We start from the raw sequence: 26,229 nt of genomic DNA, 5'->3' as shown, positions 1-26,229 counted from the left end.
CATTGCCCATGCCATTGGATAACCTCTCCAGAAAATCATATTCTCACATGCTGCACAGTGGGTCAGGATTTTGCACTCTGCAGGTATGAATTGCTGGTGATGACCCAGCAAGTCATTTCAATCCTCCAAGCTGAGTGCAAGGAAAAGTAAAAGCCCTGTGCCTTGACCTCCAGCTCTGTGCACTTCCCTCTGCTCGGCTCCAGCCCCCCAGGTTTTATCAGAAGGCTTTCCTGGGACCATGTGTCCATGCAGCAGCACCTTGGGAAGTCTCGGGGCCCAAATGCAGGCAGAAAGCTGGGGGTGAGAAGGAGGTCCATGTCCAGCCAGGCTACCTGGGGGCTCTGCATAGAGCCAGACACTGCCCCTCTGCCAGTGTCAGAGCCCTGATCCCTGCCTGGACAGGTCCTTGGTGGAGAGAGGTGGTTTGACCTGTATACTGAGAACTCTGTGTCCCATCAAGGAGGACACGGAGATTTGCTCCCACATCCCTTCTGGACCTGACCTGGATTAGCTGTGCTGAATGCCACCACAGATGGCTTATTAGCATCAACATTCTTTCTTGCAATAATACCTACAGCTGAGAACTGGAGTTACTGAATTATTTTGATCATAAAGACAAGGGACAATTGTGAAGGGCTGGAGAAAAACTTCATGATATCAAGTGACTGGTGACAAAATGGCAGATAAAATTCAATGTAGATAAATGGAAACTAATGTACATGGAAGAATACAGTCCTAACTTTATGAATTAAATAAAGCACTGTGAGCTGCCTGTCATTGCTAAAGAACAAGATCTTGGTGTTATAATACATGCATCTTTGAAAATGTCATCTCTGTGCTCAGCAGTGGTTAGAAAAAGCAAATCAAATGTTAGGAATTATCAGGAAAGGAGAAAAGACCAGAAGTATAAAGACCAGAAGCTGTCAGTGGGCTGGTGGGCCCTGGTGGGCTCTACCTTTAAGCCTGGGCAGTTCTGGCCCCATCTCCAGAGGCATGTGAAGGGCAGTGTGACAGGAGTCAGTAAAATCATGTCTGGCCCCAAGTGGGGGGGCTGCTGCTGGCTCTTCTCTCTTTCCAGCACAAGGACCAGGGGACTTCCCACAGAGCTGATGGATACCATGTTCATGTTAAACAGGAGGTGGCACTTCACACAGTATGTAGTGGATATGTGCAACTCCACAGGCACATTCACAAGAGGAACATTCATCAAGGGATGTTAGGTTCAAAGGCACCTTTGTGTTAGGACCCTTTTGGCCAGACATCAGGAGAGGATCGTTATGTGCTCACCCTGTTCTTACATACTACCCTAAGCATCTGCTGTTGCTCTAGGAGTAAAGAAACTGGTGGTCCTGGCCTCAGGGAGTTGACAGTCTGAATCAACAAGACAGATGCTGGGAGACTACAAGGTTTAATAAAACAAGAAGGGAAATTCAAGTCAGTGCCCTCACAAAGTGAAAAATATCAATGGGATCTTACCCAGAGTATTAGACCACAGAGAATCCCCATGCAGATGTCCAGTTAAGACTATCCAGCCTTCAGGATGCTTCGATGATATCTCATTCTCCGAGACATGAAGCCAGAGAAAAGCAGGTACCATGGCTCCACTGCTCACAGAAAAACTCAGTTTAGCTTGGCTAACTTAGGAAGCAATCAGCAAAATGGGGAAAAACTGGTGAGGCCAGGGAGCAGGGAAGAGCTGGGGAGCATGGCAGGAGGGGCTGGAGGCTGTTAAGGAGCAGAAAGAATGGAGCAAGCAGCCGTTTGATGTAAGGCAGAAGGAAGACACTCTGGTCCTGGCTCCCTGGGTGACCAGGCAGCTGAGAGGCCATGCATGCTCTCTAGGGAGGACCTCTGGTGCCCTGACTCACAATTAGGTCCCACTTTGATTCTTTATCGCTACCACCTCTCCTTCCCCCCTCTGCCTAGTCTAATGGTTGTGTGTTGCATAGAGATGAAGGAGTTAATTAAAATAAAAAATTAGGGGGATGATTTTTTAGATGTTTTAGGATGTACTAGCCCAGCAGTAACCGTGGCCCCAGGCTGGTGAGCTCAGGATCCCCACACCCCCAGTGCCATGGGGACTCCCTTAGGGATGGGTGGACTCCAACAGTGCTTTGTGAATCTGTGCTTTTTTCTTCCTTCTTTTTCTAGGAACATTTGTGGTGGGTTTAGCTGCAAGGCCGGAGGTACCACAGTACTTCCCCACCCTCCCCGCACACCGTGGGCTGCAGCTGGGCTCTGCGCAGCAGCAGTGCTGCCAACAGGAGATTCCCACGGCCTCGGGCATCCTTCGCTTCCCAAGGGCAGCTGCAGAGCCTGGGCTCATCCCTCATGGAAGCCTGTGGTCCCTGGGGCTCCGGTGCCTCCAGGGCACTCAGCAATCTCTCCTGCTTGAAATAACCAGCCATGCGTCAGCTCCACACTTTCTCTTTGCCCATGGCTCCCCTCTCAGCCACATGGCTCTAGTCTGCACCCAGGAGGGATTTCAAGTGCAAAAAATCTCTTTGGGTGTTTTTTTTAAAGGTTTTCTTTCCAGTCACCTTTTTTTATTCCAAAGTACTTAAACACCCCTCTCTCAAAATCCTTATTACCCTGACTCAGAGACTCAGCTTTAAGTAGTGCTTTGAATTAAGGTTCTCAAATATGCATTCAATTTCAGTTTAAAAGGGGTAGTTAATGTATGTTACATAAATAGCTATTATTAAATACATTCACTGAAGATTAACAACTGTTGTGCGTAATGGATATGTGTCTAACTACTATGATATATACTGAATTTCCCTATTATATAGCTGCTGGATGTGTGTCTGCTAGAACAGAGCAAAAATTCACAGTGAATAATTTAGTAGATGAATTTAGCCTCTCTTTCTGTCTGTGAAACCGCACGGCATCCTCCAACATATTCATCACTCTGGTCTGATTCTGCCCTTTTCTCCTGCATGGTGTCAGCCGAGCTCACTGGGACGCAGGTGGCTCGTGTGGCTATTCCCGGGGGGGGCAGCTGAGAATTGGAGCTGCCTGCATGTACTCCCCGCGTCCCGGCCCCGAGGGTGCCGTGGCTGGCACTGCTTTACGAGACCAAAGCTGGGTGGGCAGCAGAAGCCCTGCTCTGAACTCTGCAGCCCTGAACACCCTCACCACTGTGCCAGTGGCTGCTCCTGGGCAGCAGCAAGCAGCTGCTGCAGGCTGCAGTCAGTTGCTTTTTTATGTGATCATGCTCCCAGAGCTGTGGAGCCAGAGGAAACTTGTCCTATTGGGCTCTCTTCTAGTTCTTAAAGAAAATTTCCTCTTGATTCCTCAGTCCCTTTTTCTATTTCTGAGTCTAAAAAACTGGTTGGCAGGACATTTGCTTGGGAAAAGATGATCATTGGTGGGGGAAGACAAAGTCCATGGGGGTAAGCGCAGGGCTTGCACAGGGAATTGCCCTCCCAAAGCATGTCCACATGGAGAAGATGATGGATGTGATCTTCCCTGAAGATTTACTGGGATATACCTCAGGGTGGGTGCTCTTGAGCTGAGGTCTGGACAACAGAAGGTGCAGAGGTACCTGTAAGTGGATTGCTATGTTGACATGCATCCTGCATGTCTTGCTGCTGATGCCAGCAGAGCTCGTCTCCTGCAGGCAATGAAGCAGTACCTGCCACAAGACCTCTCAGCGCATCCAGGAGAGCCAGCTCCTTTCTCCAGTGTCTGATACTATGTGCAAATGGGCAACGTTGTCCGCATGGGTGAGACCATAAGCACAGCTGGAAAGCAGACAGGCCACAGGCAGATGTTCTGCAGAGAGACAAGGAACTTGCTGCTGCTGTGACTAGCCCACAAGCCTTGCTCGTTTTGCATGGTGTCCCCAGCACACCAGACAGGATCAATCCACTGAATCACCTCTACCCTAGAGAGATCCAGATGCATCAGTTCTGCAGCAGACAGGTGGGGGAACAACTAGCATCGATTCAGAGGAAAGGCACCCTTCCCTCCACTTATGTCAACTGCAGGCAGCCAGGTCTGCCTGCTAAGCTCCTCATCAACAGCAGCAGGTGCTGCAGGGCCCTCATGGGCTGATTTAGCAGAGAAATCAGCTCCTTTCCTTGCTCAACGCATCCTCATATTATTGCTCCCTCTTGATGCTGTGTAGTTTTTCCCTTTCCTGCACTTCCCGGCTAGCTTAGTTTCATCTAAAGCTTATCAAAGAGGTGGCAGGGGGGTAGGCAGGTTGGGAGGTTGTCTGATGCTTTCTAAAAGCATCTTGTAGAGATGCCACAGCTCCTTACTGGGAACATAATGTGCCCACCAGGTCTGTGTTGTTTCTTCCATGCGGTGTAGGGGAAATAAAGTACCCTTCCCCAGCCCAGTTCCCAAAATAAATCGAAAGCAGAAAAAAAGGATTTAGGATGAAAATAACTAGCTGAGGCATGTCCTCTGTGCTAGGAAGATCAAGTGCTAATGATGGTTCTGGCACGTTGGTGACAGTTTTGTCTGTTGTATGTATATATATTTTAACTGTGAGACCACATGGGAGGCTCTTTATGCAGTCGAAGTGCCTTTGACAGCCGCTTAGAACACATTGGCTCCTTTCTGCTGGCAAAAGACTCATCCCATTAAAGGCTGTCGATAAAGGGAAGGGAAATGACAAGGGTGCTTGGGAGGGAGCGAGGCAGCAGGAGGAGACAGGAGCTGCCACCACCAATGTCATTACCAAGAATGAGAAGGAGCTTTTGCATAAATGCACCATGTGTTTTCATTAGCAGTGGCAGGGAATGTGCTGTTCTGAAGAGAGCATTTATACCATTGAAGGGAAAACAGATACCCTGCAACTGTCACATGAGCACCCATAGCGCTGATGGCTTCGGCATGTGAGCATCCTTCATCCCTTGCCATCGTTGGCTGCCAGCACAGCGCTACACCGGGCCAGCGAGCCCTGCATCCCTGCTTGTACCAGAGGGCTGGGAGTATGGCCACGTGTGCCTCTGGAGCAAGGGTGTCTGCCCAGCCAGGGATGGGTCCTGGTAAGCGCACATGTGTGCAAGAGTGCTGGTGTGCATGCGGATGCAGCACCTGTGGGTGTGTGTTGTGAGAACCACTCTACACGGGGCTGTGTGGAGCTTCTGGGTGTTTCACAAGGTGTGAGGGGACTGTCAAGTGACAGTGTTTTTCTGTGGTGCCACCCTCACAGGCACTGTTTCCTAACTCTTCTCCGAGATCTCTCTTCTCACAGGCCAATTTCCAGCTGCTTTGTGTTGTCATTACTATGGTAATAATAAAATCTTATTTAAACATTAAAACAAACATTATTGTACCTGGTGGTTAGAAAACAGTCAATATGCTCTGGTGAGGCTCAGGTTATCCCAGCCAGCCAGTCCGTGGCATGGCTGGGTCCTGATATGATGGTGAGGAGATGTTTCTCCTGGGTAAGAAATGCAGTACGAGCCACTGAGCCCTTTCTGTTCAGTGACAGGAGATGGTATGAAAGGCTAGGGCCTTCCTGAGTCATAGCAAGGTCTCCTGCTCAGCAACTGTGTAGCCTGAAGGAAAATTTGATATAGCCTAGGGCATAACAAGCAACACCCAGGCATAAGCAGATCCATGAGGAGATCAATCTGTTCAGATCTTCTTGGAGGGTGACCTGGGAGGAGATACCTGTGGCTAGGTAGGAGGAGCTCACTGTACCTGTGTATACTTGCAGTGTTCATAAACACACTTGGGTTGTTGGCTGATCTCTGTCTTTCTTCAGTGGACACTGTGCCCCTTTGCTTGTGTCTTAAAAGAACTTTGCCTGTACTCTACACTTGTCCATGCTATGTCTGTGCTAGTGACCCAGGGCTAAATGTGCATTTTGGGGCGGTGCTGCTAGTCAGCTATATTTGGGTTATTTTGGGCTTATTTCACCATACAGCAAAAGAGTTGCATTATTCTTACTAGAAACATCTGGTGATCACATTCAGCACCCAATCATCCCAGACTCAACCCTTGTCCAGAGCTGATCCAGAGCTGCTGGGTCCTACTCATTCACTCCCAGAGCTCCTGCTCCAGCCACTCCTGTTGCACTTCCCAAAAACTTGCAAAAACACAAGGCAAGGGATTGCGTCAATGAATCTGCAAATCCCAGCACTGCAATGGTCTGAAAGGACAGAGCAAGATGGACAATTGGTGCTGGGGGGATTGCTGAGGAGTCAGATGGGAGGTTGGGATACAACACCCTACCCTGCCCAGTCATGGCCGAACTTAAGGTGCTTTTTGATTTATAATCATGGACTGTACATGCTGCCAGGAGGGTACCTGGCACCTGAAAGAGTAGGGTCTTTCTTCATAGATGTAGTGATCTCATTGCAGTGAGAGCAACACTCTGCTTTGCATCTTTGAGATCACTTGGTACCCTCAGACCTTGGTGGAGACTCCATGGCCCTGTTAGACATTCAGGCCCACAAGCAGGAGCAGATCTCTGTGCACTGACTCCATCCCAGAGTAGTGCAGACTGCAGACAAGAAAGCAAAAATTAGCAGTGACTGGGACATTAAAACCCCCCACATCCTCATGTCCCAAAGGCTCAAGAAGGCCCACATTTGCTGAAATCAACTCCTTCCTGGGCAGGTTCTCCACACAAAGCTACACGAACCTGGCACCTTCTGTCATGCTGCTTGGTAGCATGAGGTTGGTGCATGCAGCTAAGCCCACATCCCTCCGAACACAAAGCCAAAGTCAGCCTCACAGTCGTGAGCATTTGGACCACCGGTTAGCAAATTCTCTGCTGTCCAAACGCTTCATAAGAGCAGGGCTTAAATTCCAGTAGCTCCCATGACTACCTGTCCTGGTTTCAGCTGGGATAGAGTTAATTTTCTTCCTAGTAGCTGGTATAGTGTTGTGGTTTTGATTTAGTATGAGAATAATGTTGATAACACACTGATGTTTTTCGCTATTGCTGAGCAGTGCTTACACAGAGCCAAGGGCTTTTCTGCCCCTCACAGCACCCACCAGCGAGGAGGCTGGGGGGGGCACAAGAAGTCGGGAGGGGACACGGCTGGGACAGCTGACCCCAACTGACCCAAGGGATATTCCAGACCATAGGACGTCATGCTCAGCACATAACGCTGGGGGAAGAAGAAGGAAGGGGGGATCTTTGGAGTGATGACATTTGTCTTCCCAAGTCACCATTCCACGTGCTGGAGCCCTGCTCTCCTGGAGAAGGTTGAACACCTGCCTGCCCATGGGAAGTGGTGAATGAATTCCTTGGTTTGCTTTGCTTGTGGGCGTGGCTCTTGCTTTACCTATTAAACTGTCTTCATCTCAACCCACAAGTTTTCTCACATTTACTCTTCCAGTTCTCTCCCCCATCCCACCGGGAGTGGAGAGTGAGTGAGCAGCTGCGTGGGGCTTCATTGGCAGCTGGGGTTAAACCACGACACTACCCAGTTATCCATACCCTCAAACTGGTCCCACATTGCCTGATGCTATTTCCTGTTGCATAAGTCTTTGTACATGAGTATGAGACTAATCACAGCTTGTCTGGTTGTGGAAATTCTGAGTTTCCTACAGTGTAGAAGGTGGCTGCACACTGCTTTGCTGTGACTGCACCTACAAGACCAGAAACATGAGGTGTGGTGGTCCATATAAGATATCCTAATGCCTCATACCACACTGAACATCATCATTACAGGGCAGTAGAAGGACACAGAGCATGAGTGACTTGCTTGGCAGCAGAAAGTGGGTCCAAGCCAGGGCTGTACAAACTGCATCACCTAGACCTCTGGACCATGTCCCTGAGACAGGCTTCATCATGTTGTGAGGGTGTTTGTCACTAGTCACTGATGGAATGAGATATTGCTAACACCCACTGACCATTTTAAGCCTTTAGGCATGGTGATACATGCTCAGCTTCTGTTCAGGCAGATTAGCACCCAGGGATGCTGAAAAGTCTTAAAAGACTTGTATGATCATCATTATACCTATTGTCCCCCTGGTTTGTAGCTCCCATGCCCTCACAAATCACCTGGATGGAGCTTGGCATAAGGACTGTTTGGGTATGTGGGGACTGTGCTGGGCTGTGGGTTTCCTATAGCAGGAGGGGGAGAGCTGGGGGCTGTCCCAGGCCCCCTCCCAGCAGCTTGTGCTGAGACCTCTGCTCCAGGGTGCAGTCTGCAAAGTACAAGACTCAGAGTGCCACTGTGACGGGACTGATGGAGAAAGGGTTAAGTGATGGGACACACACCACTATCCCACACATAGCTCCCTGAAGCCCCATTGCTCTTTGTCCAAAAGCAGTGTGAGAGTGAGAAACTCAGTCCCTAGTTTGCAGATGTACCAGCACACAGCCTGCAGTCCTGCCACACTGCAGCAAGGAGCCAGCGAATGGCTTGTGCAGCCCTGCCCGCCGAGTAGGAATACCCCACAGCCCATCAAGGAGCCAGTGTGGGGCTCGTGCAGCCCTGCACAGCAAGCAGAAATACCCCAAATCTCCTGGGCTTCCCAGAGCCTGTACTTCTGCTGCCTGTGGCCTTCCAGGGACCGGGAGAAGCCATCTTTTTGGCTCAGCATCTCTGGTTTTCCCCATGAAAAAAAGGAACAAGAACAGACTAATGTGCTTTGAAATCACTTTTCATTAGCAGCTCTTTTTCCTCTCCACCCCTGCATGCGGCTCACGATTCCCCCTCCTGGAAGCAGAATGGGGCTGCACAGGGGCAGGAAGGTCTCCAGGACTTGGGAGCCAGATTCCCCAGAGAGGCACAGACCAGCATTGGCATGTGGTTCTCAGCAGCATCACCAATTTGCACCTCCTGTGGATATGGCTTCGTAATTTCTGAGGTACCTTGGAAACTGTGAGTTGCCTCCTCCAAACCTTTTTTGCAGCCCCTCCTCCACACTGATCAGCTGCAATTTCCGAAGCCAGCCAGCTGATTAGAGAAGGCAAATGAATTCTTTCATTAGAAGAAGCATTGTTATAATTAGGGTAGAAATTTGGTACTGATGCCTTTTAGAAAAGGAGAAGAGAGAAGAGCCACCCCCGTTTGATACTGTTTCAAGGTCTCATTATTTAAAAAAAAGTAATGTATGTATATTTGGTTGGGGGTTTTTTGTAAATTTGCTGGCCATGCTGAGCTACTACAGTTTGTTAATATAAGTAAAAATCATCATTATCATAATTCATTGCAAAAAAATTCAAGAGGTCACGGAGATATTTTGGGAGATGTTGGTGAATCAAAACAAATTGCATTTTCAGCAGCTGGCATTTCCAGCTCCTGCACGGTACTGAGCGATAGGCTGGAGGAAGAAATAACTAGAGAAGCAGAAAGATAAATTGAGAGCACCAGATAGACGGGTTTATGTAGCATTTTCATGTATCATTGTTGGGTGACATGGTGTGAGTTATCTCTGTAATTACAGCCCTCCTGCTCCCCGGCAGCTTGCTCCCAGGGCCCGCGGAGAGAACCTGCCAGGAGCTGCCCATCCCCGCTGCAGGGAAGGCAGAGGGCAGCAGCCTCACGTCGGGCTGGGGGCTCCCCGCATGCAGGCTCCCACGCAGCTATTAGGATGGCTGGCCGGGGTTGCCTCTGTCCTCTGGACCTCAGTGACACAGGACGATCGCAGCAGCATCCAGCTGTCACATCTGGTTCTCCTCTTGCCTCCCTCTGGAAGCACATCAGGAATAATCAGATTTGTCCTGGCTCAGTACATGGGACTCTGGCAGGGGATTAGTCTGCATGTCCAGGGGTGTGTGTCCAGCTATACAGGGAGTGAAACATGGGGACAAAGTTTTTGGGCGGTGGTATTCCTTGAAGTGGGTTTTTCCCAGTGGTGTTACAGGAGCTGCAGGGTGGTACAGACTCCTCCCAGTCAGGAGCAAACCCTAAGGTGAGGTCAGAACAGCAAGAATTGAATCTCCAAACCAGTTACACACCTGTGGATTTATGGCAGGAACTACTCAAATAGAATGTGGGTTTTAGGACTGCCTATCTTGCTTTATTAACACAATTTGATGCAGCCAGCATATGCTGTGAAGATGAGTTCTCCCATGGCCAAGGGCAGACTGGGTGACCAAGCAATATGGATGGAGTTTGCAAGGAAACAACTGCATCTTGCCCTAACTTTGTCTAGGTGAGAGGGAAATCATGACTTTGAAAACCACAGGAACTGCTGCAATCATTAAGGCTTCTGTCTCTCTGCTCTTTGGAGAGGTCTGAGGCCGGGACTTCATCTGAAGACTGTTTCTCTCTCATTAAAACCTATAAATTGATTTCTTCCAGGGCATTCAAAAATGAGTTTTCTTCCCTCCTTCAAGATAGCACCAGAGCTAGGCTGTTGCTGAAAGCTTCACTCTGCTCTAGGGCACCTCATACATCTGTACAAGTTGGTGTTGCTGCTGTTAAACTGGTTTGTTTCAGTGTTTTGATGGATGAGATGTACTAAGGACACGCGATAATTTCTGATTATTCTTGGTACTAGGCAGCATATTATTGCTTATGGGGGCATCAGTACTGGAACCCTGGGGATGTTCTGACAGATAAGATTTACTGAATCTGGCTGACTCTGTCTCACCCATATGTGAAAGAGACAACTATGAAGTTTCTGCACTTTGTATGGTTTTACCTTTAGGGTTTATCACGTTTCCTCTGTCCAGGAAACATGAGCAGAGTGATTGACCACAAACTGTGTCTTTCATAGAAGCGTTACAGTGCTTTCCATGCCCCAATTTTAATTTGGCCTAGCTGGGAGACAAGAAGAAACATTTTCCTTTCCTTTCCTCTTCATTCTTGGCACTTTGATGTGTCCAGGTCCATCATGGACACTTCCTGAAGGGAAGGGCACTTGGAGGGATGCAGACCCTGGGCTGTGCTCCATCTCCCTCCATGGAACAGGGCAGTGTGGTCATGAAGAAGGAATGCAAGCAGATGCCAGCAGCTTGGACCATCCATAATTTTGCTGCGCTCCTATAAATAGGTGCAGAGAAATACCCACAAGTTGGGGGGTGACACAGCAACAGGCTTTGGAGCTAAGAGTAACCTTCATTGTTCTGAGCTAATCAGACCTATGTCCTAAGATGCAGAATAACATCTGTCTGGTCTCCAGCTGTTCACCTCACAGCTGCATACGTTACTGCCACTAGCAGCCTTGGAAACTCCTCCCTTAGAGCTTCCCAGGGACCTGCATCCGTAAAACAAAGAGAAGACGTGAGTTTCTCTCCTGCTCCTGGGCTCTGTAAAGTTAACGGGATGGTTTTGCCGTCTGAACTGCTGACACATTCCCGGGATTTCTGTGGGGCTGGAGAGGGACAAGACTTACTCCTGAGAAGGTGCCGGTTACAGTTCTTTTGCCAGGCCATGAAGCCAAGCAGTGAGTCTGCTTGGCGTGAAGTGTTGGAGATCTCTCCCACAGCTTAGCACCCACCCACTTCCCAGGCAAGTCCAGAGAAGCCTTCCTGGCTCTGAGCAAGCCTCCAAACCCCTGAACCTTGGCTGGTCCCAAAGCACTAATGTTGCATAAATGCCTAATGTGATATGGTGTCACATTCTCCTTCCTGTCTGTTTTTTGTCTCAGGCTGGCGAGGCTGCTAGTGCAGGCTATCTGCACCACTCTTCCTCCTTGCCCTCTGCTCTCTTCTCCTGCATGCTTTCTCCTGGGGGTGAAACACCTCCTCCTTTGCACTGGAGTACTGCTCTGCCCATCTGATCCTCCTGCAAGCCAGGAGCCTCCACAGCTGCTTCCAAGGACAGGAAGGCAGAGAGCTCCCAGCTCCTGCTGGCTGTCACTCCGCCAAGCCTCCAGCCAGCAGCCATTCGGAGAAGGAGCGCTGCCATCGCAGTCAGCAGCCAGAGGGTCAAATCCTTCCAGGAAAATGTAATCACTTCCAATGAGCACAAATGCAATTTAGAGGAGAGCTTTGTGGCTAGAGATTATAGAGCCCAGAGGCCATGCGTGCTCAGTGGCTCTCCCCAGTTTGGAAGGGAACGGGGAAGCTGGCAGCTGCCACCCATCCTGCTGCTCGCCCAGAGCTGCTCCACGCCAGAAGACTGTGGACCATCCTCTGCTGACACAGCCAAGCCAGGCTGTGACCAGATCCACTGCCCATTGACTTTCCTGATCCTCAGCCTGGGAGGGCTGCCTGGCTTCTGGCCGTCAACTGAGGCTGGGGACTGAAGGGAGAAACCTGGATCTGTGCAGCCCCCAAAAAAGCAGCTGAAGTTTTCATATGAAGTGTTCAGATTGAAACACCTTCACACCACCTTTGCACTTCAGGTTCACAGTCTGCCTATTGCCCGAGAGACAAGGTGCAATGAATGGGGCTGTTGTTGTCCCACTGTGCACCAGCCACTCACAGGTGGAAACCAAAAAGCCAGAAGCACGGGGGAGCATCTCATACCTGACAGATGCCAGTGGGACCTCGGTACACAATATTTTGGAATTTTGAGCTTCAATCAATTTTTTTGTGATCTTCTGTGTTGAAGCTGGGAGCTAACTTCAGCTCTCCAAATCCCTAGACCATCAAATGCAGTTGGCTCTTTGGATGCGATGGAGGGGGGATCTCCTTCCCTTCTGCAAAGCAGGGTCTGCCCAGGATGGCATCAGCAGCCAACAGGATCATCTGAAAAGTCATCTTTTTGGGAGCTCTGTGTCCCATGTGTGCCATCAGAGCTGTTTGCCCATCACTGTCAGCTGCAGTCATTCCAATTCAACTGCTTTGGTCCATCTGCTGTGAACCTGGAAAGAGGAAAAGCTTTTGCACCATGGGCTGAGAGATGACACCAGCTTGCAGGACAAGGCTGCGTTTTCTTGTGTGTCATCCTGAGTCAAGGTGAGGAGAAGTGTCGATGTCTCAGACTGCACAAAGGATTCCACCACAGCTTGTCCTGAAAAGTCAAAATCTTAAAGACTTTCACGAGCTGAGAGTCTCCCTTCCAAGTCTGATTTCAAAGTATTCATCTTTTTGAAATGTTTAATTATAATTAGCTTAAATTTCAAAACAAGAGGTCATCTGAACTGGAAAATAGATTATTTTTTTCTCCTTTGAGAATGTCAAAACACTTCATTTTGACAAATTCAGAACTCCTTCCAAATTTTTTTCTGACTCAATAAATTAATCAAAACCGACCTTCTCTTAAAATAAGTGTCAGTTTTGAAAAAATCAGCATTTTCCAGTGGAAAAAAACCACAATTCATCCAAAAATTCCCACCGTGCTTCCGTCCTGACTTCTCATCTATGTGCCTCTCCTATGCTGCGTTCCCAGTAACTGTGATCCTAGCTGGATTAATTAAAATGGGCAAAGAGACAAAGTCAGGAACAGCTCCAGCCTGAGCAGTAAACTTTTTTTTGAGATTCAGAGATATGTTGAGAACATTTCTCTTTTTGCTTACTTCTACAAGTCTGAGGTTGAGCAGACTTCAAAGTGCAGTGTCCATAGGGAGGGTTTTCTTTGCTGCAACCTGTGACCCTTAAAATCCCCACCTTTCCCCCCAGCCTGCATTCTCTGTTCATTCACATTTCCCCTAAAAGCAGGCTTCAGCTACCGAGCCTATAAACGCAAATTTTTTGCTGATGCAATCCAGGAGGTGCTTAAAAGAATCCTTACACCTCACTGGGACTTAACTTGAGAAATTCAGCTGGGACCAGACACTGATCCAAGATACACACATGTGAGTCTGGAACAACTTCACCACCCTGATTCTCAGTGGGCATCTAATGGCATATTAGAAGTATTCTAAAGAAAAGCTCTGGTTTCTGTAGGATTTGTTTACACTAAAGAGACCGAGAGGGAAATTAGGCCACTGATACAAGCAAGCAAAACTCTGTGGCAAGCTCTGCGATGCCATTGACAGGACTACGTGGTGGGCTTTGATCTGGGACGATCTATATTTTGTGGCATCTTCTCGCACCATAGAGTGGTACAGTGCAGACACACACTACCCAAAGGGAAGAGTTTAAAGCCACCTTGTGCTAGTGCCAGGGGGTTGCCTGGGAAGCACTACCCAGGCTAGCACAGCAGCAGGCGGATGAGTGCTCAGCAAACCAGGCACTGAGGGACGTGATGCCCTTCCCCAGGCACACCATGCATCCAAGCAGCATTTTCTTTCAAAACAAGGTGGCCTCACCTGTGCTTCCCATGGGGAAAAAGCCTCCCCAAGGCTGTGCTATGGGAGGATACCAGCTGGATCCAGGCAAAACCGTGCAGGGGTTGGACCCACAATTTAACCTGCTGGGCAGTGATGCAGACCATGCCCATGCCCTGTTTATTTTACCTGCATAAACTATGTGACTGCAGAGCTTTGTACCAGCTGGACAGAGGTTTTATGGTTGCCAGTGGCACTGAAATGTAAGAAGTATTTCCCCCCTGAATCCAGTGCCCTGTGTGAGCCAGCCCAGAGTGGGATGGCAGTGATTTACTAGGAAAATATGCTTGCTCCAGCTCTCCATGATGCTAATATAAAGCAGACATAAACCCCATAATTTCTGTGACTGCCTTAGGATTGCCCTGGGTATAAGCGAGATGAACAGCATGGCTGGGGTGGCAAAGAGTGGCACAGTGCAGGGTTCAGATGTGTTGCCTCAGGTGGGATGACAGGCCTTATCCTGCTCTCAGTCTGGCAATGCTCCATCACCAACCTGGAGTGACAACTTGTTTTCCCTGGGTGTCAGAAGGAAGCAGGGGCCAAGCTCTTTGCTAGGATTCAAGACCAATTTGCTAATGCCTGCAAGGTGATGGCTGGGACAGTGATGGAGAGGAGAGACCCCCATCATTGCAGCATGCTCTGCCACAGCATAGGGCCCCCTGGTCTCCTGGGACCGTGGGCAGTGGGTCCCTGGAACAAAGGGGACTTGTCTGCCTTGGACTTCTGCCCGTCGAGAGTGCCGCCCGTCACTGCTTTAAATGAAATCCCTCGTGCAAACAAGCTCAAATTCCCCAAGGACTCCCACCTTCGCCGTCTCCTCCAATCAGCTCCCCGAAACACAAATCCTGACACAGCCACCACGCACGCCACCTTTGAATGAAGTTGCCATAGTTACTGGTGCCTCACAGCAGCAGGCTGAGCTCATTAAAATGATTTGAATGGCTACCCTATAATCAAGCCACTTGGGGAGGGGAGGTCTGGCGGGGAGGAGAGCCCCGGCACGTGATGGGCTCCAGCCCCTGCGGTGGACTGTCGAAGAGCGGCTCCAGAGCCCGCACAGCTCCATGCAAACGCTCATGAGAGAGGCATGGGAATAGTGCAGAGCTGGGGCAACCCAGAGGGGTGGCAGCACATGCTCCCCACGCTGTGCTGGTCCCTCCTGGAGGCACATTGTGGACATTGGACTCCTCTGACAGGGTCTCTTTCCCAGCAGTGAACACCAGCATTTTACCCTGCGGCCTGGCTGAGGCTGCAATCACAGCCTCCCCCCCTACACCATGTCCTCACATCTTCAGCAGTGATGGTTTCCCACATTCTCAAGCAGCCCAATAGACGATGCTGGGGGTCTGGCTTCCCACAGAATAGTTGTTTGAAACATGAGCTGGAGCCTTCCTCCTCTTTCAATCCATATTTTACAAATTGCTGTTTAATAGAAAAACCATTGTGTTTTGGATTCACTGGAAACATTCATCCAAAATAAGGTTTCATCCTCTTTTTTTTTTTTTTTCCACCAAGACAAGGCTGTGAAGAACAAGTATTTTGGGGTTTAGCTTAAACCAAAGCAGTTTTAAGAAAAAAAAAAAAAAGTATTAAAATATCATGGAATACTACAGGGAAAAAAAAGTCCCAAAGATGTTGAAAATATCCTGCTAAAAACCCCACAGGTCTTTTTGGAGCACTTTTGCTCCAGGGAGCCGGTCACTGTCGCACCCTCAAGCTGGTGCTGCCTGTGGCTGGTATTGTGCACTGAAAGCCACAAGACAGTGTGAGTGAGGCCGCTGCTGGCTGTGTATGGATGAGGATACCTGCGAGAGGAGAAGGCATGGTGGTCCCAGGTGGCTGGTTGCTGGGAGATGAAGGATTCCTGGTTCCCTCAGCCTGTCATCAAACTGAGCCTCTTTGCAAGGAGAGCCCCTTGCCTCTGCTAAGCCTGACCAGCCACTCCTTGCAGTTTGCCTTGGGCTGTGCAGTACCCTGTTGCCTGAGCTGGGCTGTGTGGGGATCCCATCCCATCCCTGCCTGGCTGAGCAAGTGCCTGCATCCAGGGCAAGCCTGGGCAAGGCATTTCTTTATTTTCTGCATGCATTCCAGCCACCCGGCTCACTTACGCAGGCCCAGCCCTGTGCAAGGAGGCATGGAGGGGTGTACAGGCACTGGAGCATCCCCATACCATGATGCTCCCTTGAAATGGGCAGAGTTGCTGAGAAGAATCCTGAGCTCTGGGGAGGATGCTGCAGTGGTGTTTGGGAGCTACCCACCTCAGACCAGCTGCAGCGGCAGCAAAATCCTTCTTCTGCTGGGAGCGATGAGCTGTCTGCTCCACAGGCAGTTGGCATCCCATGGAGCTGGGCTGCACAGGGCAGCCAGGGCTGTCCTTCCTCACCCAGAGGATGCTGCATTGTGCCGGGCCACCTCAAGGTCCCCTGGGTTACGTGGGCTTTTTTAAGCAGCAATGGCAGCTCCGCAGGTCTCCCATTGGTGTTTCCCCACAGCACAGAGACCATCAGCGGCAGCTCCCAGGTGGCTGAGACGGCTCCTCTGCTCCCCACAGCCCCAGCGCTCACTGCACTACCCTCCCCATGGGAGGCACAAGCCCGTACCCCTCACTGTGCAGAGAGCTATCAGGGTACATGGATAATCTTTTACTCTTCAGTACAAATAATTTATTACATTAAAATAACGTTTTTAAAAAATGAGTACTTAGGGAATAATTCAGGCTCGCCTGCAGAGGCATTTTTCAAAGTGCCATAATAGGCACTTAGAAATGGGTGGTTATTTTTATTCTCTGAGCCTGTCAAGAAGCTGATGGATCGAATTGGCTGATGACAAGGCAGCTGAGTGCTCATAGACGGACACCACAGCGTGAACATGGAGCCTGTTACAAATGAGCAGCCAGCTCAGGTTGAAGATTTTGCCAAAGCACTGGCACCTCTGCAGCCAGGGTCCTGTTCCCCCCAGGGCAACGGTGACCTGGGGCAGTGACATCTGAATGGGCCGCAGGCAGAGAGCAGGCAGCCCTTGCCCAGCTCCCAGCAGTGAGCACCCCTCTTCTCTACAGGGCCATCCCAGCAGCAGGGTACAACATCACCTGCCCCCCCTCCATCCCCGTCCAGTTGAAATGCCTCTTCCCACACCCCCCACCTCTCGGCCAAGAGGATGAGTGTCCCAGGGATGGCATGTGCCAGTTCCGTGTACATTTGGCCAAGATCAGACAGACTTGGGAGAGGGGAAGGGGAGAGCCCCCCTGGCAGGACCTCCAGTTGTGAGAAGCCACCAGCACCTTGCAGTGGGGTTGGAGCAGCAGCCAAGTGGGGCAGATGCCCAGACTTATCTCCCATTGACATGGCTCTCCTCATATCACAGCTTTCTCCCTCCTCACCCTCTTCACCACAGCCAAAAATAAAACTTCTTTCTCTGTCTTGCCCCAGTACTGGCAAGGCTGCTACGAACATTGCAACCAGAGACCTTCTGCTATGTCAAGGAGACTGGCAGAGCAAGGGATGGCATCTGGAGATGCATGCCCAGAGACTGACAAGCATCGCCCGTCTCCTGGATCAAGGCTGGCGTGACTGGGAGCATCCCAGCTTGCACATGGTGGCTCTTGGGTGGGAGGATTTGCCACACATCAGTTAAACTCAGCCTCACTGTGGCTGCTGGCTCCTCATTATCCCCTTTCACACATGGAAACCTGATTTCCAGGGAGCTAGAAGGCAAATGCCTAGGGCAGACCCAAGAAGGGCCCTGATCACCTTGGCACCCCAGCTCCTTGTTCCCCATATCCCTTGATCCCCCCCAGCCCTTGTGCTGGGGAACCACAGCTCCTCAGTCATGTCAAACCGTGGCCATTGCACCAGCAGGAACAGAACTTTTGGGTTCCTCCATCAATAACACAGACCCCCACGTCTGAGCTAACAGCAATCCTCCCTGTCTGCTGCTGGTGCAGGGACACGAAACGCAGCCGTGCAAAGGTGGTGTCACCCTCAGAGGGACACAATACATGCACACATGCAATGTGGAGGTCTGTGTAAGATACATGCAAAGAAGGATATGAATAATACACTCCATTCTCAACACCCGGGCTCCACAGCTATTGTATGACACTTCTTCAGGACAGGAGAGATTGAAAGTCCCTGTCCCCACATCCCAGACAGGAGACAGGTCTCATCTAGGCTGAGCAATTAATAGTGCAAGGGGGCAGAAAGGGTTGGGTGCATCTGGAGCCACTGCCCTGCACCCCTCACAGGCACTGATCCTGCTCTGCTGCCAGGACAGCACTTTGCAGGAGCATTCATGGCACAGTTCATCCACCAGTTCCTTACTGCAACCAAGGATTTGTGAAAGCCACCCTGCTCCAGAGAGGCCACTCTGTGAGGCTGGGAGTCGGATCCTTCCCTGGCCTCAACCTACAATTACTCATGACCTCAAAGCAGGGCAGATGTCTCCAGGAAAGATCCTGGCCTTTCCCCAATCCTTCTGCATCCCAGCAAGGAGCAAAGCCTTTGCTAGCAAAGGGTCCCATAATCCTGCATTGCAGATCGGCCAGCAAGTTGAGCTGTGGCTTACAGCACAGCTTACTCCGGCTCTTTCCCAGCTTGTGGGCATGCTGCATGCCTCAGGTGTCTTCCTGAGACATCTTCTGAAATCAGCTCTGGTGTGAAAAAGCCAGCTAATCATATTATGTCAGAGGGCTTGGAGAGTGAGGAGAGGTGAGGGAGGGAGGGGGAGCTGCAGGCAGACCCCCTGAGCCTTTGAGCTGTGTGAATAATTGATAAGGCCATTCAAAAGGGCTTGTGCTGCAGTGCCCAGGCATCAGCCAGCCCAGCCACATTCACTACTGCTTGCACTTTCCCATGCTCAGAGACCAGCAGAGCATCCACCGGAGCCTGCCTGTGCCTGCCTGAGCAGGACCAGTCTGGATACCAAGGCAGAGACTTGCTGGGGAAGCATCACCAGCAGTGGCTCTCCTGTGGCTAGCAGAGTAACCCTGCATGATGGATATGCTGGGGGAACTACAGGACCCAATCTCCTCCAGTCCTGTTTTTCACCCTGTTGACCAGGGTGGACATGTAGTCCCACCAGCAGCTTGAGATCTCTAGAGAGAGCAGTGGGAGCACATGGTGATGGCTGCCACATGTGGGACTGCTCAGACTGCACCCATCCTGCTGGCAGCCGCAGCTCCTGCCCAGCTGATTCAGCTCTTTCCAGCTCTTCCAGGCCAAACTCCAGTCCCTGACTGGAGAGGAGTCCCAGCTGCAGGCAGCTGCTCAGAGCAGCACATCTGTGCAGCTTAGGCTGCCCTCTTCCCTGGTGCTTCAGCCTGTCAAAGCCTGGCAGGCTATGGGAGAAATGAAAAGGACAATTACTTTGAATTTCAGAGCCCAAAAGTTGCAGCATCTTCCTCTCTCACAGCCTCCTACCTGCAGCTTCAAAGCTCTCCTGATGCTCATGAATTGATCCTTTATTCCTGGGAGGCAAGGAAGATTTACAGGCTCATCTCCACTGTACTGTGGCACAGAGCTGGCAGGATACATGCCCAGGGCGGTATCAAGAGCCAGAGGCAGAGCTGACAATGGAGTAACTCTCTGTTATTCTTCCTCCCACTCCAGCCTTTAAAAGCCCCAGTTTCCTCAGGAGAAATGGGTCATGTTAAGGTGGGGGAAAAAATACAACTGGCCATGTATCTGCTGGGACTTTCCTACCAATCTCACTTTCCTCGGGAAAGGGTTTAGGGCTCTGAGAGACTTGTTCCCCTGCAGTGCAGCCTGGATGATGCACTTGCCTGGCCTTGCTACCCTACAGAGTCGGGGGACACACACCAGGAGCACACCCAACCTGCTGTTCCTGACCCGAAGCCTTTATCTCACCTCCATCACCTTGATATCAGGGCATGTCCAATTAGAAACAACAACCACCTTTGGCCTTTTTTGGTTTGAAAAGCCTCATTATATTGGATTTTTGCTGTTTTAGATTCTCTCCACCTCCTGGGTTAGTGTGTCCATGCTGTGGAGGCTGAAAGGGTCACCGTATGACATGGAGTGGTGCTCAGTGGGGATGGGCCAGAGCTACTGCACTGTGCGAGACTAACCACTTTGCTACAATGGGGGCAAGTAAGTAAATTGCGCACCAAAGCTTTCCTGCTTTGTGCAGGTATCCTACATAAGAGGTGCTTCTGCAACAAGCTGTGTGTAAGCCAACACACTGCTGTCCATCTTGTCTCCCCCAGATGAAGAGATCCTCTGACCAGGATCACAGCCAGAAAAGCATTCTGCTGAGTGATATACACAGCAGCTATTGCTCAGTGGAAAACCTTGACCAAAGGCAGGAAGCTGAGTAGCAGTGTTTATCTGTAGTTTACTCCAGAATCCTGTTGTGGTTACTTGGATGAGCAGTCCTGATCGATGCTGGTGTGGCCTCCACTTGCAAGTCCATGAGAACAGTGTGTTCTTGGACAAAGGGTAGTAAAACTTCTCTAGAGCAGAGCTGGCTCTGGCTTTGCAGACACAGAGGAGCCATGACAGAGCTAAGATGTGTCCCCCTCATCACCACCCAGCTATGGTGACAGCCCCCAGAGCACACAGCCTCGCCCACAGGCAGGCAGCCCATGCTTCAGCTGTGCCATGATGCTCTGCATAGATATAAAATCCCAGCAGACCCAGGGACCACCAGCACAGCCGAGATATAGCCAGCAAGGACATCTGTGAGGAGCAATCCCAGATCCTCAATCTTTTATAGTTGGGAAGAAGTCGGAGGGGTCATCCCCGAATCCTTGCTGCAGGCTCCTTCGCCTTATGCAGTGTGAGATGTTCCTCTGCTGGCTCAGTCAGTGCATAAAAATGTCTCTGTTCACTTGCAGATGGAGCATGTTGTCATTTTCTGTGATTTAGTACAACTAAGAAACACTAGGCTGTGGTCTGCAGTGAGTGTATTAACACACCATGCCTCAAGGCATTCCCGTGAACAGATGCAGGCGCATGGGCTCAGACCCCCATTTTTTTCAGCCAGCAAGTGGAGACAGAACAGTTCATGGGCTGTGGTTCAAACAGGATCTGAAATATCCTTCTAGCAAAGAGTTTTCCAGAAAAAATGAGATGTCTAAAGACTGGAAGCAAGAGAAGACTTAACACATGGAAGAGCTGCAGCCAGGCATACTGTGATGCCTGTGCCCAAAGAAAGGAGCACTGCTGTGACTTTGCCCTATAGCAGCAGTCACCTCCTCTTCTTTGAGCTCTTGTGGATCAGCAAAGTGGAGTCTCACACCCTTTGCCACACGCTTTTGCAATGAGGGAAGGGGAATTCCTTTTTCTAGGCACCTTAATAAGGATATTCCCAGCAAAGGCATCACTTATGGGATTCTCACAGCTCCAAGGAGGGTTTACCATAACGTGGTGATTTGTTCGTGACCAGACCCATGTTGCTGTCTCTCTCTGCTCCAGTCTTGACCCGTTCAGTTGTTCAAATAATAGATGACTGCTCTGCAAGCATCTCCAGGCAAGTGTTCAGTGGCTTCAATTCCTGGCTCTGTTTCTTGTCAATGCCATTGCCAGGATGTTATTCTGGACTTCCAGGGAGACTGGAGACTCTTCAGAGGATAATCTGGCTCATGGGATGGCTGGGAGCAGAGGCAGAAGCAGGACTAGTCAAAAGCATGCATTCTTGCATTTATATAGAACATTTTGGTCTGGGTCAGGTTGGGGCTGTGGAGGTTCAGACCTTTTCAGTCATCTATTTGTGAAGGGGTGATTTCTGGATGTTCAATACCAAGGTTTTGCCAGCTTCGGACCCTGGGCAAAGTGTCCTTGTTCCCAAGCTGTATGGTGGAAACAGAATGGAGAGCAGCCTTCCTGGAGCTGAGTGCATCCCTATAATATGTTACCGCCCATGAGATGGAGTCCCTGGACACAGCCCAGTAGAGCTGAGCATCCATCACTATCTCCAGTGTCCTGTCCCCTTCAGCCAGGACAGATGGCTTCTCCTGTCCTCAGTGTCTGTGTAGGCTTTCTGGCAGCTCACAGGTGTGGGGTGTCCTAGAGCCCAGCCACTGGACATCTCGTACCTCAGCTAATGTGAGGCTTTCACACTCCCCCACATCTGCCTCTGCCCCACACAGCAAGAAACTGCCCCAGAGGACGTCCAGGACAGGCCTCCCATATCAGAAAGCTCATGCCCTGGGTCTAGAAGAGAAGATGGTGAAAGTGCCTTTTCCAGGAGGAACAAACCAATGAGAAAAGAGGAAACATATACATCAAAACTTCCAATTATTTCAGCTCTTTTGCAGAACAGGTACAAAACACCTTCGACCTACCAGTCACACAAACAGCCACTGAGACCTGACCAAAATGGGCTCCTGCCATGAGCCCCATTCCCAATCTCTCTGCTCCAGGTGGGAGGACTCACTCCATCAGAGCTCACATGTTGCCCTGCAGCCTCTATTTTTTTCCAGTGACTGACCAACCCCTGAATGCCAAAATGGCCTTTGGTGGGGCTGGAGGAGTCTTGCTTCCATCATCCAGGTGTCTGGTGGCACCCCCAGCAGGCTGACAGGCTAAGTTGTTTATCCCTTCCTAAGTCAGGTATGGCTGGGTGAGATGACTCCCTTCTAGAAAGCACCCAGGATTAGGGGGCAGATGAGGGGCATATTTGGGGGTCTATATATCTCAGGGCTGTCCAGTGTGCCTTGGTTCCTCATTTGTCAAATGCCCTTTCCTCTTGTCATAAGCTGAATATGAGGCATGGGGAGAGGGAGGTGGTGTGGGCTCTGGGTGGTTTAGGAAGAAACATATGAGTTGCTAAAGATAAAGTGCACAGCACCTTCAGGGGCTTGGGAGGAGGCTCTTTCTTCCTGAAAATGTAAAACCAGATTGGAAAAGAGACCTGCTAGCCCAGCTCCATGCTGCTGGGTGCATGGCCAGAGTTGCTGGGGGGAAGCCTCCACCCTGACAGGTAGCCAGTGTAGCTAAGAGGGCCTGAGTGGTCACTGTGAACTATGCTGGACCAAAAACAAAAGTAGGGGAATAACCTCCTTGGTTTAGCACCTTCAGCCTGGAGGACAGTCACATCCCTGGGGTAGGGAGTGGAAAGCTTGGCTGGCTGTTGTGCTGTGCACCCAACTATGCACCAAAACCTCACTGGGGACTCAGTGTATGAGAGCAGTTGTCCCTTGAGTTGTCTATGTCCCCTTCCCTTTCCCCCACCCCCAAGGAGCTGACCTTTCTTGCCAGGACCCTTGGCTCCAGCTTGGGCAATGCTCTGGGATAGGACAGGAGAATCGGTTCTTTGCCATTCTCCATCCTTGGACATGAAGCCAACCCATTCAGGCCCAGCTAAGACTCACAGCTCCCCCTCTTTATAATGCCAGGGAGCAGCCCTCAGCTGGAAATGCCCCCATGAGGTTTGCCCCCTTTCACCATGTGTTTAATTACATGTTAAATCAGAGAGACACATCGTTGCTCCCAGGGAGCCTCCAGGCCGTACAGGGGATGGTGAGATCCCGCTACCTCCTTCTGGGGAACCACAAAGGACTTGGACTGTTTGGAGGTAGCTGATTGCATTTGCAGTCCTGCTGGCTCAGACGGACCTGCCCAGGACATACGGGAGGTAGCTCACAGAGCAGCAGCACCCTAGGAGATCATTCTCTCTGCCCCTATACCTGCAGCTCCTTTTCCTTTGTTGCCAGTTCTCCGGCACTCCACCTCCATTCTCCGAAGCCATTAGCGTGAGCGGCTTCATGCTTCCCTCTAGTGGTCCCAGCTCCCCCTCCAGAATCGCTGCTCTCTCCAGCACTTCTCGATACCACTGCACACTGTCATCATCTCCCTGCCTCACCCGTGTCCCCAGTGCTCTGGTCAGAGCAGGCATGCGAGCAGAGATACTCTGGAGTAGGCTGGCCTTGAGGATGGGTCATAGCATGGCTGCTTCGGAAAAAATAGCCCGACTCGATGCTAGTCCTTAGCTATGAACACGAACTGTGAAACACCATGATTTGTGAGTGGGTCTTTCATCACCTTGCAGGGGTTTCATGCCTCTGGGGTGTTTGAAGGTCCTTGTCCATTAGGAAGGTGCCACAGACCTTGCTTCAGAACAAAATCCTGAGGTTTTTTGTTTAAATTTTTTCATCTTAGGGGATTTTTTTCCTCCTTGTGCCCCTGAAAGATTTTGCAGTCTTTTCCAAAATGCTGACTCAGCTTAATTTCTGTACTGGGTACCCAAATGCTATTTTCTGCTTGGGTACTGACCCAGGAAGGTTCCTGTTTTCCTATCTAAGGATTGCCCGGTTGAGCCAATTCTCTCAAGCCAAAGCCTTGATTGAGCAAGTCCAGCTTTTGTAAGTAAGTTAAGAGTGTTGCTATTATATACGATCTGGGATGGTGAACTCAGGGCTTTGCTAGCACAGTAGGTACTGACTTAAAGAAACCTCCCTATCTTCTAGAAAGCTGTTTGGGCTGTCAGCTTCATTGCTAGGATGCACTGAAGATACGTGGAATGGGCTTCACTGTGGAGGGATGTATCCAGCTTCAGAGGTAAAAAGTGATAAAATGAAACAGGACAGACTACTGCTCCAAAAAAGCACATCACTGGGCTTGCTGGAATAAGAAAGAGAAAGAAAATCATGCCTCTGTCAGACCAATGACTTTGTTGTCCCATACCAACAATATGATCTCACCAGCCGCCTCCATGGAGGAAGTTAATCCCATTCCTGCAGGTGCAGTACAAGGAAAACAGCCTGGCAGCTCCTGAGTGCATAGCCAGGGAGGATCAGGTTGGGTTTAGTGTCACAGTGTGCACTTACAAGTCCATGGGGCAGGTGTTAATGAAGTTCTACTTTTTGCTTCCAATAGGCCAGTGGATCTTGTACTGGGTTGTCTCAATAAAACAAAGCAATCCAAGGAAAATGGGAAAAGTCCCCATTTCTGGCACATGCAGTTAGTTCTTGTTTAGCCCCACAGGTGCTGTTCAGTCCAGCCCAGATACACAGCCAGGTTGAGGCAACTGGTGGCTGCTCCTGTGCCACTTGGGTCTTGCAGAGCTCACTTTGCACAGGAGCAGAGATAAGGTCAAATAAAGGGGCCACACATCCCAAACTCGTGTGCGTGTCACAAGATAATTTTAGTATGGAAGTTATCTTATCCTGTGCACTTACATCCCTCTGAGGAGCTGGGCCTCGGTAGATACCATTCATTTCTCCATCACCATCATGATAAAAAGCAAGTGACAAAATGTGGCTCTAGGCCTGGGAAGTTTTTAGTAAGGCTGATCATGCCTGATAATTAACACTGAGAGCACTGAGCTCATCCACTTCTCTTCATCTCAGCATTGTCCTTGTCTTGCTACATTACTTTTTGGCAGTGGCCCAGCCAGCACATGAGAGATATCGAACTGACCTTACAGCAAGGCAATAAAGCACACACAGAGCATCAACACCCATCCCAAACCAACAGACCCACAGAAGTCAGCCAAAAGACACTTGTCAACTTTGTTGACCTCCACATCTATCCAGAGCCCTGAATGAGAAAGCTTGCCAGAGGCAGAGCATGGCAGACCCCTGGGCAGGACCGCAGCCACCACTTGGTGTTGGCTTTTTAGGTGGAACAAAAATGCTTGAGTGATTATGGAAGTTTTTGATGTCTTGTCTCTGCTTATGAACCTGCAAGATGACAGAGTACATTGCACTGTCCCCAGCCTTGACTTTCTGTCTCTGTGGGAAGAAACCTCCATACTGTAGTTGTGCCCCTATATTTATATCCACTATTCAAATCAACGTGATTTAGTGATGTACACTGGGTATCATTAATTTTCCTAGCATGAGAAGCAACTGTGTTCAAAAGCCTGATGGTTTTTTATTTTAAAAGAAATATATGAAGTCAGAAGAAATAACATTCAAAGCCCTAAAGAAAACAACAGTAATGTTTGCACAGGACAGTAGTGCATGTGCATGTCTCAGCTATACCTGTAGCAGCTGCCAAAATAGACTCCAGGATGGGCAGGACAGGAAGCATGGCTACAGTAATGCTCCCATGCCACACAAGTGGGAAGAAGCAGGACATACAGAGTGATGGTCTGACCTGTACAAACCCTAAAGCATCAGCTCTGTCACACTCTGTGTAGCTGCATGTCAATTAGCATTGTCAGTCAGACCATTAT

Source organism: Haliaeetus leucocephalus, unplaced genomic scaffold (assembly GCF_000737465.1).
Source record: "Haliaeetus leucocephalus isolate CR32 unplaced genomic scaffold, Haliaeetus_leucocephalus-4.0 Scaffold517, whole genome shotgun sequence".
Taxonomy (NCBI): domain Eukaryota; kingdom Metazoa; phylum Chordata; class Aves; order Accipitriformes; family Accipitridae; genus Haliaeetus; species Haliaeetus leucocephalus.
The sequence above is the reverse complement of the archived record's forward strand: the minus strand, read 5'-3'. Positions refer to the sequence as shown.